The sequence below is a fragment of the Arvicanthis niloticus genome, chromosome 21 (genome assembly GCF_011762505.2).
Source record: "Arvicanthis niloticus isolate mArvNil1 chromosome 21, mArvNil1.pat.X, whole genome shotgun sequence".
Classification (NCBI taxonomy): Eukaryota; Metazoa; Chordata; class Mammalia; order Rodentia; family Muridae; genus Arvicanthis; species Arvicanthis niloticus.
This window is the reverse complement of record NC_047678.1, coordinates 14,784,393-14,798,503: the sequence shown is the minus strand read 5'-3', so window position 1 is coordinate 14,798,503 and position 14,111 is coordinate 14,784,393. Positions and strand designations below refer to the sequence as shown.

Sequence of the window (14,111 nt, the reverse complement as noted above, 5' to 3'; positions counted from 1 at the left end):
ATTTAAGGGAGCTCCATGGGGTTGGGAAATTAGGCTCAGTGAGAGGCTTTTCCTGAATGGTCTTTTCTTGCCTACTAGAGACCAGACTGAGCATGTAATACACAGAGAAGAGACAGCAGAACCATAGCAGAAGTGTGAACAAAAATAGGAAGAAGTAAAGTGTCTTTAATGGCAGCAGTTGAAAGAACAGCAATAACGACCAGAGGGTATATGCATAGTTTTAGAGACTGACTCAATAGTAGGGATCCAAACTTGAAGAGAAGATGGTAGACAATAGATCCCTAACTCTAACCCTAAGCTTAAGCTCAACAATTGCCCTAACTTTAACCCTAACTGTAACACTTACTTTAACCCTAACTTTTGCCCTAACCCTAACCTGAACATTAGCCATAACTGTTGCCATAACCCTAACCTTAACCCTAACCCTAACCCTAACCCTAACCCTAACCCTAACCCTAACCCTAACCCTAACCCTAACCCTAACCCTAACTGTTGACCTAACTCTAACCCTAACCTCAATCCTGAATTGTCTCTTCATTCTACTGTTTCCTTTCTTGTACAGATATAGTCCAATATAATTCAACTTGTCTATGTTGGCTTTCATTGTTTGTACCTTTGATGTTATACCTAAAACTCCTTTCTAAGACCAGTATTGTTGGGCATTCCCATAATGCATTTGTCTGGTAGTTTTATTCTTTCTAGGCATAGAATTAGTTCATTTCCTTTTGATTTACTTACATATATGGTTGGAGATGAGTCCAGTTTAATCCTCTGCAAATAGATACCAGTTTCTACTATACTATTTGTTGAAGAGATTCTATTTCTCCCATCATGCACTGCTGGCATCTTTTAAAAAAAAAGATCAATTGATAAAATAAATGTGTGGATTAATCTCTGAGTGACTGTAATTCTGAGTGACTGTAATTCTGTGTGACTGATCCAGTGTTCAGCCTGACTGTTTTTATGTCTATGACATGCTACTTTCATTGCTATACGTTTTCTTTATATCTTGAAATGATACAAAAATGTGAAAGCTTCAGTTTTTCTTTCAGTATTCCTTTTGATCATAACTTTTTCTTTGAATGTGATTCCCCCCCCGACTCTTAAGAATTTTAATAGTTAAAGACATTTTATGAGCAACATTATTAAAAGATTGATAGTGATTACACTGACTTTATAGATTACTTTGAGCAGCATGGACATCTTAAAAATATCATATGTCCCAGGACATGAACATAAGAAATATTAATCATTTTTTCATCACTTTTTATAGTTTTTATTTTATAAACTATATTGCTTAAATTATATCCTAAATAATATATTTTTATTTATTGGATATTATTATAAGTGAGATTGTTTCTTTGATTTCTAATTTTGTATGATTTTCTGTTATTATAAATGATTCTACTTGTTTTTTATGTTAGGTCCTTACCCTGTATCTTCACGGAATTTGCTTATGAATGCAAACAGTTTTGGTGCAATCTGTAATGTTTTCTCAGTATAAAAATCATTTCATCTATATGCACTTGGATTTATCTCTCCGTTTGCAATTTGGATCCCTCTTATTTCTTTTTCTTGCCAAAGTGCTTTGGCTAGGCCTTCTAGAACTATATTAACAGCAGTGGTGTATCCTTGCATTTTTCAATGTGTTGATTTAGCATTAATTTTTAGAATCACATTATGTTGTATGTTTACCAGTATTAAGAGAAAATAACATAAATCTATAATTATAAAAGTGAATATAAACATAGTTTTCGTTTTAAAAATATGTGGAAATGCCAATTGCTTCTCTCTGCTTTCTCCATAAGAGTATTAGAGATTTTAGCAAAAGCCAGAGACTAGGTATGTATCTTTAACTGTGTACCCTCAATTGGCCCTAGAAGATAAGTCTTTTACCTACTGAAGGCGCTGAAGCATCTTCTTAGCCTGGTTTGACACGTGGGGAAAAAAACCCAACTAGTCTGAATTAGACAAAGACCTGACACCTCAGTATACATTGCTTATGGAATGGACACACAGCAGATCTACTGTGTTCTGGCTTCAGATATGCATATTCTTACCAGGTTCTCCCCCTCCTTGGAAAGCCACCCTGGCTTGCTGTACTTCAGTGTGCTCCTCTAACTAAAATTTAGAGGTTGCTTTTCTATTGCTCTTGCTGGTTTCAGTTTCATAATTCTTTTTCAGGGACCAAGACCACAGTATTTAAGATATTTGCCTTTGGAGGTTCTACTCATTCCTTGCTGAACTGTCTATTCTTAGTCATCTTCATTATGACAAATTAGGGCAAATCAGGCCTCAGTTTGTCATTTGTCCTTCTTCTGTGCCTCTAGTGCATTAGAATGAGAGCTGGCAGCACTAAGCCTTCCGTTCAGAGCCAGGTAGTTTTCAGGAGTTCATAACTTCGTTTACTGAGACAAGTGACATGCATAATAGCATTGCCACACGTTTGTTTATGAGATCTCTGTTTCTGCCAGCTGGGTCCAAAATGAACATAGTCAGACTGAGTTCTACCACCTCTTCAAAATGGAAAGTGCTTTTGCTGCTGTTTGTATTTTCTCTGTTCTGGCACAGTACTGTGAGATAGATAGAATTTTGTGCACAACCAGCAATAGATCTGGGTTTAAAATAATAGAAACTAAACCAAAAGGAACCACAGTTGCTGTTAGTGGTTCCTGACAGGTAATGTGTTAAAAACTTTCAGCAGAATGAAGAAAGTTAGCCTTTTTATTTTTTTTTTTAAGATCTCCATTGGGATTCTTTTTGAGATAAATATTAGAATGAAATAACTTCATTGCCAAGTGCTAGCTCATGTAAGTGCCCCCTCCTGCCTCTATCATATTCCAATCTTTGCTGATATGATAAATACCTGAAAGATACATTTTTCTCTTCATGGTCAGGAGGAATGGAGTGTTTAAGGCTGGAGTCAGGGTGCTCAGTTAAAAATCAATTGTGGTTACAATCACTCAGTTGAGAAGTAGTGAAACCCTGAGTTAAGATGTATCCAAAGTTATGTGGGAGTGGTCTGAAGAAAACTCACACAGCACTGAGTTGAAATTCTAAACTGTATAGCAAGGTAAAATCTAGTAGGGTTTATAACTTTCCAGTTTAGGTGATTGGTGGATGAGTGTAGGATCAAATATTGTATTGGAAAGATGGTGACATGTGTAAGGAAAATGAGGTATGAGATAGGGTCTCAGCAACTTGCCATGTCTGAGATAAGGTCATGTATTACCTAGCAATAGAGATACATTGTGAGAAATTCACTTTCAGGCAAGTTGATTATTGTACAAACATCCAAAGAGTTCACTTACACAGTTAAAGATGGTGTTAAGTAGTAACTGGACTAGAGCCTCTTGATTCAGTCAAGACACCCAACTCAGAGGGTTGTAAAAGACTCCTGACTGTGGGGCAGTGAACCTGAACCATGCCAGGAAACTTGGTAAAGCTGAGTGGGTTCAGAGTCCCTGTTATTCAGGCAACCATCCTGCTCCCTAGTAGATTGCCGGCCTGGAACATGTGACTCACAAAAGGATGTGACCATTCATCACATATCCCAGAACAGAGTTCTTCATGCTAATGAGGTATTTAAAGGCCCCGAAGGTTTAGCCCATAAGCTTCCCTTTCCAGACATACCTGCAAAAGGTAGTTAGTCTCTATTATAGAGTGAGGAAGTGATATGCACCCATTTTCTTCTATGAACAACCAATAAACAGTTTGGAACAAAAGACTATCTTTGTCATGGAGAATTGCCATGGAGAGTATGGAGAAAGCCTTCATCTATCTACAGAGCCGAACCTTCCTGCAGAAGGCCCCTCTGTGCACCCAGACATTTGCAGTGAAGCTAAGGATGGCACTGGCTCTTCATCCTCCTCAGCCCATGGGTCCCCTGAGAGGTACATTGGCACTTCCTACAAGCCTAGAACCTGATGACAGCTTAGGGTAAATGCAGTCTAGCATTCCATATTTCATCTGCCTGGTGGAGTTCCCACACTCCTGCAGCTAGACTGTATGCAGAGCCAAGCACTTCCCAGAATGTGGGACCACACCTGACAGTGTGACAGAGAACACTTGTTTTCTGTAAATATTTTAAATATTTATTTAATGGTGTGTGTGTGTGTGTGTGTGTATTGCACATATGCATTATGTGGTAGTCAAAGGTCACCCCCTTTAAATAAAAAGAGGTGCAATTTGAAATATTTATAAAATTAATATAATAAATTCATAAACTAGTAACATAGTTTTTTTTAATTATACAAAATTACGTGTGCTGTGTTCATTGCTCATATCAATACTTAGAAAACTACATGGCACAACCATATCATGACTCCATTATACTGTTACTAGGTGACAGTTGTTTTATTTCAGCTCCATTATAATCTTTTGAAACCACTGTCACATATAAAGTCTGTTAATTCCTGAACGGTTGTTCTGAAGCACGTGCCTGTGGTGAGGTACACAGGTCTCTTACTTTGTGGATATTTGTAAAATTGATCTTAATATTATCTTTGTTTAAAAAAAACCACTAATTTACCCAGCAAAGCAAATTTGTAATCAATGGCAGATTGTATATTCAAAGCTCTCTCTCTCTCTCTCTCTCTCTCTCTCTCTCTCTCTCTCTCTCTCTCACACACACACACACACACACACACACACACACACACACACACATTGTCCTTGATTTAAAAACTGGCTGAATGTTTGAAACAAGGCCTTGGGCGGGGGTGGGGCATCTTTTTTTGAGCATTCAAAACCTTTTCTGTAGAAAACTTGAATTAGATTGTCTTTCTCTCATAAACCAAAACACATTTGAGAAAAACAAAAATCTGGAAGAAGTATCAAAGCTAATATATCGCAGCAACTTTTCACCTGTATCTTCCCAACCTCTTTCAAACTACAGATGCTGCATTCTAGAACCAACACATATGCGGTAACCAAGAGCTTTGAGTAGGATTTCGGAGCTGCACAGGCTCAGCAGCCCTGTCATTTGATGATTCTACTTACTACCAAATAAACCATCCCTGTTTCATGCTATGGTTCTGTGGGTCCTCATCAGGTAGGGGCTGGCGAGTTTACAAGCAAAGTGATTGATCTCCTTTCCATTCCAGCATCATTGCTAACCAGAGGGCTTCCTTCTGCTCAGTCTTTCATCCTCAGCCTCTCCTTCACCAGCCTTTTGATTTCTCTTCCTTTTCACATTATCAAATGTGCCTCAGCCCCACAACTGGCTGCTTGGTTCCTTCTATAGCAATATCTCACCTGTCAACCATCTACTCTTATCTACTCTAGAGAAAGTAAGGGCTCCTGCATTCAGTAGGGCTTATGTTGACCTAAAAGTCAACATGCTATCTGTTATCAAAAGGTTTGGTAGAAATAACTTTTTCCCATCTGGATGATGAAACTGACCCCTCCCCTTCCCTCTTCTTCCACTCCTTTTCCCCTCCCCTCCCTACACATTCTCTTACCAGCCAGGACTGCCTTGTGTGTAAGAGAAATTCATGTAGTACAATTATACTTAGAGAGATCATATACTAATGTTAGGTCTGATAATGTAGTTCATGCTTGTCTTGACCTCATGACCTGCCTGCCTCAGCCACCCGAGTACTAAGATTACAGGCATGAAATCGCACTCTTGCTCCCTTTAAGAAGTATTTTCATTAATATTTCTTGCTTGTTTTGGCTCTTCTTGGCTCTAAATTTCATGTGTCCCCCTGGAATACTCTCAGCAACTTTTCATCTAAGGCCACTTCATGCTGTCACCTGCACTTCTATGTTTTGTAGCTGCAGGGAAAAGTTTATAGACTGCATTTCTAACCATCAGAAGAATCACACGGGAAAGAACAGGTTTTTATAATATCCGAACATAACAGTGTGCCGTGCTAGTTTTAGAAGCCTTGAGTCAGATCGTTTTGTGAAGTGTTAAGGAATGCATAGCAAATTTAACACACTTTGAAATATTTGGTATAAGGAATGTTGATTTCTTGGGTAGCACATTAAGAAGAGTTTCAGTACATGAAAAGGAAGGCTCTCCAGTGCAGGCAGTAAGTTTAGAATGCTCATATTGAACTGAATAAACCAATGAACAGCCTAAGGAGAGTCAAGGAAAGCTTTACATCACTTGAGAGAGATTCAACACAAGGGTGAGCAAGTAGAAAATGCACTAGGCAAGAGGGGCAGAGTAATTCACCTACGTTCCTGCAGTGGTGTCTTTGTTTTCCTCGTGAGAACTTCACGTCCATTTGTTTGCTTTGTTTATGGGAGTTTTCTAATATTATACTTTTGCAGTAGTCAGGGCTTTGATAAAATTTCCATCTCTGTACAGCTTTGTCCTAGGTGCCTGTTACCAGCTGAGCTCCATCAAATGGTCCATTGAGTGGTGTGAGTCGGAGCAGGGGCTGGCAGTGAGACAAAAGGTTTGCTGAGAATATCTCATCTTTGTGTTCCCTTTAAAAACGTTTGAGTTTTGAAGTACCGTTTTATGTGTATGAGAGTCTTTACCTCCATGCATATCTGTGTATCACTTGTGTGACTGGTGCTCATGGAAGCCATATCTCTTGGAACTGGCGTGATGTGTGTGTGTGTGTGTGTGTGTGTGTGTGTGTGTGTGTGTGTGTGTGTGTGCTGAGTATTGAACTCAAGTCTTGGAAGAGTAGCTTGTGCTCTTAACTGCTAAGCCATCTCTTCATCCCTATTCTGATCTTATTAGAGATGCCCTTGGTCTTCAAATGCCTATTAAAGGAGAGAAAGTCAAAGTTTTTACTCTACTCATTAAGGGTTTAACAATTGAATATATGAAATAAAGTAACACATTAACAAGGAAAATAGAACATTTGAGTTTATGAGTTTGTCACACAGTGAAACACTGCCCCCCAAACCCAGTAAAATCTCAAAGCTTAACATCTGTGGGAAGAGGTGTCAGTGGTGCAGGCAAATTATCTGAAAATAACATTGGGAAAGATAAATGGGGTGCCAAGATGCTCGGCATAGGTAAGAATTTGTCTGGGTCATATCACGGTCATTGTCAATCTCTAGATTCCTCTCTTGTGTGTTACCTTCTCTCTGAGTTCCCAGGGAAGAGTTGGTGACAATTAACCTAAAGAAATAGGGTCTTGTTGGTGAAACATGTCATAGGAGAGTTGGGGCAGGACCATATGGCAAAGAGAGGGTCTTTTCATACAGCCAAAATGACTTCCAAGCTATAACTCACCATTGTTATCAGTACTCTTCCTGATATAAACACTTTATTAATATAGCTCTCCTTCATAGACAAGGACTTCTTTTTTCCAAAGGACATCTTTTCTGAGTCATTCCTTTGTCAGCAGTTTCTTAGAATAGCCAGCTCAATATATGCCAAGGAATTATATTTTGGGGATGTCATATTCTGGTCTGCTACTGCCATATTTTGAAGTGGGATGTTCTGAGTCCCAGCACTATCCTGTGAAGTTCACACATCGTGGTGAAAATAGCAAAGACTAAAATTAACCTTTGCTTTTACTTATAAATTCGTTGAAATCAGGTTTGTTATTTTTTTTTTAAATGGGTCCATCCCAGTCTCCAAAGCTGTGTGCTTTCTTCCTGTTCAGTTCAAGTAGGGAAGTATGAAGACAATAACTTGTGATGAACAATAAGAAGAGAGATAAGGAAGCTGTTCTGACTAGGAAGTTCTATAGTGTTTATGAACAGCATAATCCAGGGTTTTCTAAAGACACTGACTGATGTAGTCAGGTCCATGTTGAGTCATCCCCACCCCCACTGCTGGAATCTCTAAGTCAGAGTGTGGAGTAGATGATAGCTTGCATTTTCACCACGTTTCCAGGTGATCTAGTATCCCTCATCTTCAGATTTTATTTGAGAACCGTTGCCCTAAATCAAGTAAAGTGCTGAGTGAATTGAAATTCCCCATGTGATCATCCGATTTTATATTGTGTACATCTCACCTTCTTCTCCAGTTAATTCTAAACAAATAGTGGTACCCATTTGCATGCATATCAGCATAAAAACCAGAAAACAATGCTTCCCAGTCGCCCCACAAAAAGTATCTTCATAGTCTCTCTGCATCACTCAACAAGCATTCCTATACATTGCTGTCTTTATAGTTGGGCTTTCAGTACACACACGCACACGCACACGCACACGCACACGCACACGCACACGCACACACACACATACACACACACCCCACACCACCACCACCATCACCATCTTTATCCTGATGTTTCATAGGTCTAAATGATTCCTTTGAGGAGATCTGTTCTTGTCTTTCAGAGAAATTTCCTTATTCTCAAAGTATAATGTTTTCAATAGTTTGCCTAACAAAGAATCTTGGACACTTAGATAGTTTCTTATGGTCTATGAGTTAGTAATTGCTAGTATCCGTTCTCAGATACACTTCATTTAAAAGTCTGTTATGTTCTCATCTCTGCCCTGTGAAGGTCACCAGGTCATGTTAAGAAATAGAAAAGAGTAATTTTGATGAAAGAAGTTACTGCAGGCCATATTCAGTGATTTGATGACTAATGATATTTTAAAGTAACTAGCAATTACATTCATTGTTTACTGACTCTACCAATGGACATGGTTTTTCCCTATATATCACACCTGAGAATTATAGCATAACTAACACTATTATCCCCATATCATAGATATAAAAAATGAGGTTGAGATTAAAGACATTGCCTGGAACTCAATGCCTAATCACTGTACCATCCAAATGAGTCACAATATTAGGCTAAAATCAATTTTTATAAAGAACCTTAAATTGAATAATTTATAAATTTCATAAATTATTTGCTCACACTTGAGGGATTAAGAAGATTCCATGTCTGTTTGAAGTTTGCTTTCTGATTCAAGATCACACTTTGGTGTTTTGTTCTCATGTGGTAGAAGAGGAGGTAACAGAAGGAGGGGACCTTTAGCTTTATTACAAGTCACTAGTCCTATTATAAAGGCTCATCTCTCATAGCACAAACTTCCAAAGACCTACCTATTTTATCCCATATTTCTGTGCTTTAGTGTACAACATATGATGTTTAGAGGGACACAGGCATTCAATGCACAGTGAATGCTACACACAGTGTGAGAAAGTTACAGGAACGCTGGTTTGCATATGTGAAGTGTGTAGGTAGCCCTCGTTCTATTATTTATCATCAAAGGCCTTAGTATTCTAGTGGCTTCCTAATTCCAAATTTCATAAACCTCTAGAAGAACTCATTCCATTGTATGTAAAATATGCTACTTTAATGACAGGTGAGACTCTTCAGATTCTAGATTTGTGTCTAACGACATGGTCTAGAGGTTTTTCAGTGAATTTTTTTACATTTTCACATTATGTCTTTTATTTGTAAGAAATCCTTTATAGTGTTTTATAATAAATGTTGACTCATAAAATCTTGTAAGGTTCTAAGAAAGTGAACATGCTCTTAAGTAACCAAATAGTATGGTATGCAAGTGGCTAAAAACTACTTTTTATTGCTTTGTAGTATAGCTTGAGATCAGGGATGGTGATTTCCCCCAGAAGATCTTTCATTGTTAAGAATTGTTTTACTAGCCTAGATTTTTAATGTTTTTCCATATGAAGTTGATAATTGCTCTTTTCATGTCTGTGAAGAATTGTGTTGGAATTTTGATGGGGACTGCATTGATTTTGGTAAGATGCCCATTTTCACTATGTTAATCCTACCAATCCATGATCATGGGAGATCTTTCCATCGTCTAAATTCTTCTTTGATTTCTTTTTTTTTTTTTCAGGGACTTGAAGTTCTTATCATACAGATTTTTTCACTTGCTTGGTAAGAGTTATTATGGCTATTGTGAAGGGTGCTGTTTTCCTAATTTCTTTCTCAGCCTGTTTATCATTTGTATAAATGAAAGTGAAAGATTTGTTTGAGTTAATTTTATATCCAGCCACTTTGCTGAAGTTGTTTATCAGCTGTAGAAGTTCTCTGGTGGAATTTTGGGGGTCACTATGTATACTATCATATCATTTGCAAATTGTGATACTTTGACTTCTTCCTTTCCAATTTGTATCCTCTTGATTTCCTTTCGTTGTCTAATTGCTGTGGCTAGAACGTCAAGTACTATGTTGAACATAGAGGGAGAGAGTAAAGAGGTGTTATATTTTGCTCAAAGCTTTTTCAGCATCTAATGAGATGATCATGCAACATTTTCCCCTTGAGTTTGTTTATATAGTGTATTACATTGATGGATTTTCATATATTGAACCATTCCTGCATTCCTGGGATTAAGCCTACTTGATCTTGGTAAATGACCATTTAATGTGTTCTTGGAAACACTCCTCTATTGCTTGTAGGATGGCAAACTGGTACAACCACTCTGGAAATCTATCTGGTGGTTCCTCAGAAAATTAGAGAGTTCTACCTGAAGACCTAGCTATATCACTCCTGTGCATATATCCATAAGATTCCCCATAATACACAAGTACACATGCTCCACTATGTTCATAGCAGCTTTATTTGTAATAGCCAGAAGCTGGAAACAACCTGGTTGTCCCTCAACCAAAGAAGGGATACTGAAAATGTGGTTTACTTGCACAATGGAATACTGTTCAGCTAATAAAATTGAGGACATCGTGAATTTTGCAGGTAAATGGATGGAACAAAAAAATATCATCCTGAATGAGGTAATCTGGACTCAAAAGACATGCGGTGAGTATGAACTTACTGTTAAGTGGATATTAGCCCAAAAGTACAGAATACCCAGGATACCCTCAGATCTTAAGAAGTTTAACAAGCAGGAAGGCTCAAGTAAGGATTCTTCAAACCTACTTACAAGTGGAAAGAAAATAATCATGGGAGGCAGAGGGAGGAAAGAACCTGGGTAAGAGAGCAGAGAGGGAGAGGAAAAGGGGGACAGGGTCAGGTATGGAGGGTCAGGAAAGAAGCCCAGAGGACCAGGGGAATGAATAGAAATATACAGCCTCTGGAGGTGGGAGGTTGGAGGACCCTTTAGGAAGTACTAGAGACCTGGCAGGGAAACTCTCAATGGGGGTGGCCTTAACCAAAATACCCAACACTGGGGAGTGTCCACCTCTAGTACATAGACAGAGCCTCAAGTGGAGGGACCAAGTTACCAACCCACAGTCAAAAGTTCTGACCCAGAATTGTTCCTATCTCATGGATCTGCAAGGACAAAACTGGAGAAGAGATTGAAGAAAAGGCAGTCCAATGACTGGTCCAACTTGGGATCCTTCTCATGGGGCAGGCAGACACCAAGGCCTGACACTATTACTGTTGCTATGATGTATTTACAGACAGGAGCCTGGCAAGGCTGTCCTCTGAGAGGCCCTACCAACAACTGTCAGAGACAGATGCAGATACTTACACCCAACCACTGGACTGAAGTCTGGGATCTCTGTGGAGGAATTAGGGGAAAGATTGATGGAGCTGAAGGAGATGGTAACTCCATAGGAAGACCAGCAATCTCAACAAACCTAGACCCCTGGGAGCTCTCAGAGACTGAACCACCAAATAGGCAGCATACATGGGATGGTCTGAGGGTCCAGGCACATATATAGTAGAGCACTGCCTGGTCTGGCCTCAGTGAGAAAAGATATGCCTAATTCTTGAGAGACTAGGGAAGGGGGATGCCTACTGGTGAGGTGGAGAGCGTGAGCACCCTCTCAGAGGCAAACGGGAAGAGGAATGGGATGAGGAAATGTGGAAAAGAGGAGCTGGAGAATGGGCAATGACTGGAATGTAAATAAAATAATTAAAAAATAAATTAAGAAAATTAATAAAGTGAAAAAATCCACTTTTAACCCCAGCTACAGTTTTTCCATAATTGACTTTTACTTTCATATAGATTCTTTAAAATATCTATTGAATAATGAAACAATTTCCCAAAATTTTCTTCCATCCAGACTCAGAATTCCTTATAGTGAAGAGTAAGGGAAACAGAAAGAGAAATCTTCTGGAAATATAGTATGCATGCATAGTTTTTGGATGCATATGCCCATGTTTGAAATAAGCACTCATAAAACCTGGTCTTATTTCATCATTTGGAACTTGTTGAGTCAGTGAAGCTCTGGCTTCAGTTTCTCCTGCCTGCTTGTGGACATCCTTGTCTTCTGGGAGCAAGGCTAGAGAATAGAAGTATTTGTGAATTGGGTAGGCTGGGTCTACCCAATAGAGCAGCAAGAAAGAAGCATTCCTAATGCGCCTGCACAGACCCTGACTCTGGACTCTGAATTCATCCATTGCTGATACTCTTGACCTATGGACTTTGGGTTGTTACCTCTTTTTGCCTCTACTACTTTGGTTCTTCTACTTGTAAAGTTGTTATATTTAAGATTTTCACACTTTGTAGGGAAGGGCAGGGATAGGAATCCATTTAAAGAGGGAGCAGAGTACAAGGCAAAGCCTCTGTCTATCATCATTTCTGACTCATTGTTTTCTTCATGCTCTTCATGACCATCCACATCAAACTCAGCAAGCTTCAGTCACTCGGCTAATAACTCTTAAATGAATAATGCTTGACTATGTTCAGAATTTAGGCACCAGAAACTCAGGAATGAACTCATTTCATGGATTGATAACTCTAGATAATGCAAAATGATTTTTTTAGGAGCCAAAGGCTACCCCTCTGATTTCTACCATTAGTTCTAACTCCGCCACTCACCGTGACCACCGCAGCCAGTTTGATTTGTGGCTTTTTAGAAGATTCCATTATGTTCTTTTCTCTTCTTAGTGCTAAACATTACTCAAAAATTATCCTTTAGTCTAGCATTTAGACTGATTATCATCTGGACTTCCAATATTTGTTTTCAGAATTTTCCTTTCCCTGGCCTTCACCCACTCATAAAACTTTAGGACTATTTGAAAATACTTAGCATAGCTCCAACCCGACTAATAAATTTCAATCCTTATTTAACCACAATGTATTTCCTATGGACGTACTTCATGATAATTTGACTGATTAATTGCAGTTAAAATATTTTTGTTGTGCAGGAGCTATATTTGGTAAACTGAATAAGCAATAAGAAGAAACATAATACTTAAAGCTTTTTGACATATTCAGTTTTCTTATTCTGTACACTGGAAGTGAGACCTCTCAGCAAAATGGGCAGGGCTGGCCTGGTAACTGAATTATAAGTGCACTGCACTGTTGTAAAGGACAGGATGCTAGTGTTGAGCAGACCTAAGATTTCATCCCCAGCTCTTCTATAATGGTTGGTGTGTTATCCAAATGTTACAAATGATTTTGTGGAATTGAAGGTAGAAAGGCATGTAAAACGAAGTACCTAAGAGGTTGCTGCATATGAACTTCCAATTTCTACCCACAATTCAATATGAGAGTATTTCAAGTCCTTTGATTTTTAACAGACATTTTCCAGAAGGCCTTGGTTATTTTTCACCTCCTTACTTCTCTCTCATATATTTCAGTATACAGAGATTACAGTATTATTGGTTTTGCTAGTAACCTTTAGTATTATCTATTTCTTTCCTTTTTGAAGGTTTTATGTGTATGGGCGTTTTGCCTGCATGTAGGTGGGTGCTCTGGCTTCTGTGAAGGCCAAGAGGGCATCAGATCTCCAGGGACTGGAGTGAGAGATGGTTGTGAACTGCCATGTGGGTGCTGTGAATTGACCCTAAATCCAGTGGAAAAGCAGCTATGGCTCTGAACTGCTAAGCTGTATTTCTGCCCTGACACCCATTTCTTAAAGAACACTTGGTTAATCAGAGTTTTGGCCTCATATTTGATCATTTTTCTTTTTACACAGAATTCTCTCATTACTTCGGACAGTAGGAAAGACTGACTCAAGACAAACACTTTCATATCTTTGGGTCTTTGTGTATGCATTTACTCTACCCTGGAATAGTGTTTACTGTACTTCATAATAATAACTTCAGTTAATGTTCTGTGTTTAAGTCAAGTGCTATGTCCTCCTCAACAAACAAGTTTTAATATCCCAGGTAATATTATTTACTTTTTTGCATTAGCTTGACAAACACTTCTAATTCTCTCTCTTTTTAATAAAAACAACTTTGCTTCATCTTTTTATTTTAAAATTATTTATTTTATGTATGAGTACTGTAGCTGTCTTCAGACACACCAGAAGAGAGCATCAGACCCCATTACAGATGGTTGTAAGCCAC

General features: G+C 38.6%; 1 long non-coding RNA gene across 5 annotated transcripts in view; it reads left to right on the top strand.

Moving 5' to 3' along the window:
* LOC143435337 (uncharacterized) overlaps nt 1-14,111 on the top strand; it is a 319,574-nt gene that overhangs the window by 236,775 nt on the left and 68,688 nt on the right. For 2 of the 5 annotated variants that reach the window (XR_013105550.1, XR_013105551.1), the window contains exons 7-10: nt 6,320-6,410; nt 9,745-9,785; nt 10,599-10,661; nt 11,267-11,735. This is a non-coding gene — a long non-coding RNA (uncharacterized LOC143435337). Of the gene's footprint in view, nt 1-6,319; nt 6,411-9,744; nt 9,786-10,598; nt 10,662-11,266; nt 11,736-14,111 lie in introns of those variants that run through there. The other 3 variants (XR_013105548.1, XR_013105549.1, XR_013105552.1) reach the window with 3 other exon arrangements.